Source organism: Canis aureus, chromosome Y (genome assembly GCF_053574225.1).
Source record: "Canis aureus isolate CA01 chromosome Y, VMU_Caureus_v.1.0, whole genome shotgun sequence".
Taxonomy (NCBI): domain Eukaryota; kingdom Metazoa; phylum Chordata; class Mammalia; order Carnivora; family Canidae; genus Canis; species Canis aureus.
Window position 1 is genome coordinate 1,670,037 of NC_135650.1, and position 3,810 is coordinate 1,673,846.

Here is a 3,810-nt window from a genome sequence, read left to right on the forward strand (position 1 = left end):
GTGCACAAACACACATTCACACACGCACACACACAGAGAAGCACACGATCTTGTGTTTCGAACTTTTAATGAAATTTCCTGGAGCCCCATCATCTGTCTGATGTGTCAGCACCACCCCATTGTCCTCAGCGATCTCCTATGCAGGAGAGCCATGTTGACCACTGTTTGCAACAGCTGTGGACAAGTGTGCCGTCGCCTCATATTCATCTCAGCATCTTGAAGCTCCCTGGCAGGGACAGAAATACCCAGGGTCTCATGTACACGCAGGGACACAGACAGCCAGGCGGCCATGACACAAGTCTGTATGGTCTCTGGGCCAAGGGGCCGACGCACGAGTGATTCTTGGCCTGGCTCCAATGGCTATGATTCTCCTGGCCCCCGCAGCACCCCCTAGGAGCGTGGAGGGTTCTGCTTTTAGGTTTCCTCCACGCACGCACCCACGGAATTCAAACTCGTGCTCCTTAATGTCGGCATGCTGGCCAGGGTTCTCTGTGTGCCTTTTAGGCGGTGGTGGGGACGCCAGTGGAGACTAAAGGGATCGCTGCAGTGATTCCACCCCAGCCTAGTGCCTTGTTGCAAAGTTTCACCTATGCATGGTGTCAGGGGTGGCCAGGGACACCTTCGCCATGCCCACAAGTCTGGTGGTACTCGGGCATCAGAGGACGGGGTTCAGGGCCCCACCAGGACCATTCGCACAGGTGGTGCAGCTCAGCTGGCTTTGCTTCTCTGGCACGGCTCATTCCCAATGCCAGAGCCCTTTCCCAATGCCTTGAGCTTTCCCAGGCATGAGCCGTTTGGCACGGCCCTTCCCCAGCCTCCCTGGTTCAGGGGGATGATGCCAATTTGACCTGTGGTCACTCCCTGTCAGGGCCACCCACAGCCTCAGTGTGTCATCAAAGTCACCCGAGACCCCCCATTTCCACACCCGCACCCTCGGGTGCTCACCTCTCCTCCTGTGGCTTCCCTCTCCCAGTGCCTTCTTCCTCTCATAGTACTTGAGGACATTGGGCCACAGGTCATCCATGATGATCTGGCAGGAAAGAGAGAGCAGGACTCGCATCCCCACCCGTAGCAGCTGGGGGACCCAGCGAGCTCACTGACCCAGTCTGTCACAGGGCCCCACCTCAGCGATCCTGCCTGACCCGGCAAGGTTGTGGCCAGAGAACCAGTTGAAGAAGTTAAGGCCGTTGTCGTGGTGCTGGCGGCGGTAGGCTTCCCATTCGTTCATAGTGCTGGGACCACTGGATGGGAGTGGAGTGCGACACTCTGTAGCCTGCAGGGCAACCGGCACGTGAGACAGTGCTGCACAGTGAACCCGCTTCCACCGTCCACCCGCCGCTTCCAGGCAGGCCTGCAGGCCGGCAGGCAGGCAGGCAGGCCGGCAGGCAGTCATGCCGAGCTGTCTTACCAGCAGCACTGATGACATACTCCTTCACGAGGACTTCATTCTGGAAGTAGGAGTTCCTGCCAAAGAACAGCAGGATCCTGCGGCAAGCACTGGGAAAGGTGACTTCCTGCACCTGCCGACAAGTGGGGGACACGGGGACGGGGTTGGGGGTTCCCGGGGAGTGTGGTGACACCTCTATTCTGAGGCCTCCCCCTTGCAGCCTCAGCTCACGAATCACGTGTCCTAGCCCCTCGCCTCCTGTCCCAGGACCCTCTTCCGTGCCCTGGGCCAGACCTTCAGGTTCGTCATGAAGGGAAGCATGCACAGATCTTGCTCACTGATCACGGCTGACAGCTGGGGGTGGTTCCCAAACTGTTTTAGGTCAAGGACACTTCTGGGGCTGAAGATGCGAGAGCTAGAACAACACCGCAGGCCCGCACAGCAGCATGGCCCTGGCGCCCCGTCCTCCCGCCAGCTCCCAGGCCATCTGCACAGGCTGCACTGAGCATGGCCCACTGGGCCTCGGGCTGCTGCCCATGTGTGTGCTGCCATGGGACGGGAGCTGTGTGTCCCTCGACATGCCCCTCCCCGCACCCTGTCCACTGCACATGCCTGTGGGCCTATGACAAGGAACAGTGGGCTGCTCCCGGGACAGCACACATCCCTGGCTCTGGACGACCAGGTCAGAGGGGGGCACACGCAGCCCCCTGGCTGCAGCAGTGTGCCTAGGCGAAAAGGGGCTTTGTGGTAGCTGTGGTCAGTGCAGAGACCCTGCTGCCACTCCCACGTGTGACCCGGACCACATGTCATCCCACGCACTTGACACTCGCTGCCTCTGGGGATGATCCAGCCCAGGAGGAGCCCATCCTCAAGCGGGCTCCCAAGGCTGTGGCGATCACCGGGGCATGAGCATTGTCACGACTCCCACCCCAGGACGGGTGGGGAGCGTTCACCAATGCTGTCCGAGGGATGCCCATACCCCACAGCGCCCCTGCCCTCCTCACATCCCAGTTGGCACAGACCCCCCACCCCCAGCCCCCCACGTCCCCCCCACCCCCATCACCTTGGGGTCCTTACTCCACAGCAGCAAGGATACAGCCTTGGCCCAGAAGCCACGGATGCCCTGCATGTGAGCGCTTCGCTGTTGCAGGCAATGGCGCCTTCTCTGACCCAGCCTGATCTGGAACATAACAAAGGATTGCCTGCCTCTTCCATTGGTGGGCTCCATGTCTGCCCGAAGTGCCTCGAGAGCCTCCAGCAGGCACTCCAATGGACTCAGCCCTGCCTCTGGATGCTCTGACCCTTGCTGCTTGTCTTGCAGCTCACTGGTGTCTTCCTCTTCCTGGCCCTCCTCCATGGCCTCCTCCATCTTATGTTCCTCTTCCTGAAGATTAGCCTCTTATTCAAGCATGTACTCTGTCTCAGACATGACGAGCTCCTCCTCAGCCTCCCCCTGTTCCTCGTGAGCCATCACCACATCCTCCTCGTCGTCCTGCTTGGATTCATCGTCCACCTCACGCCTGTCATCTTCAGTCTCCTTGTCATCATCAGTCCCGGTCTCCTCATCAGATTCCTCGTTGTCAGTCTTCTTCTCATCAGCCTCCTCGTAGTCCGCTTCAAACTGCGCCCCCTCCTCAGATTCCTCCCCCGAGTCCTCCTCATGCTCACACTCCTCCTCCTCCCCCACCGCCTGAGACTCCCCCTCCCTCTGCCTCTCTTCCTCTGCCTCCTCACGGTTGTCAGCCGCCGCCCCTTCTATGACCTCAACCACCACCATGGTGTCTTCCACCGCCAGCACCAACTCCACAAGCAGCAGGGCCTGCTCGGTCTCCCTCCTGGCCCTGGCTTCATGCACACGCTCCTCCATGGTCCCAACACCTAGGGACTGCAGCGTCCCCTCATCCCTCGGGTGCCTATGTCCCCACGGGCCCCGGCTGCCTGAATTCTCCATTCCAGCATGAAACAGGGCCAGGATGCCGGGGCAAGCCCAGCTTCCCTGGACCCTGTCTCGCTCTCCATGGGGCCCCGGCCCGGTTCCCAACGCCCCCCCGCCACGGGCCTGTAGGGAGCTGGGCCGCTGTGAGGGAAGGCACTGGAGGTCCGAGTCTGCGAGTCCCCGCAATGGCCCAGCTCGTGGCAAGCGGAAATACGCCCCCTTAGGGCCGCCGCCAGGAGGCGCGGGCAAGGAGGTGGCCAGGCGCAGAGAGGCTCCTGGCCTGCCGCCTGCTGCCAGACACCTGTGCCCTGACTCACCTGTGCCCTGCTGCCAGACACCTGTGCCCCTGGAGTTACGTCCTGGATCTTGGCCCCAAGGAAGGCCCTGCCAATCAGGGGCAAGGCAGTGGAAGGGGTTCTGGGAGACCGAACAGCCGCCTCGGCGGAGGTCGGGTCGGTGTCCTCCAGCCCCCGTCCATGTCTCTGGC

General features: G+C 61.4%; 1 pseudogene; it reads right to left on the minus strand.

Moving 5' to 3' along the window:
* Nucleotides 1–736: 736 nt before the first annotated feature.
* LOC144309406 (testis-specific Y-encoded protein 3-like) lies at nucleotides 737–2,756 on the minus strand (annotated as a pseudogene).
* Between the last annotated feature and the right edge of the window lie 1,054 nt (nucleotides 2,757–3,810).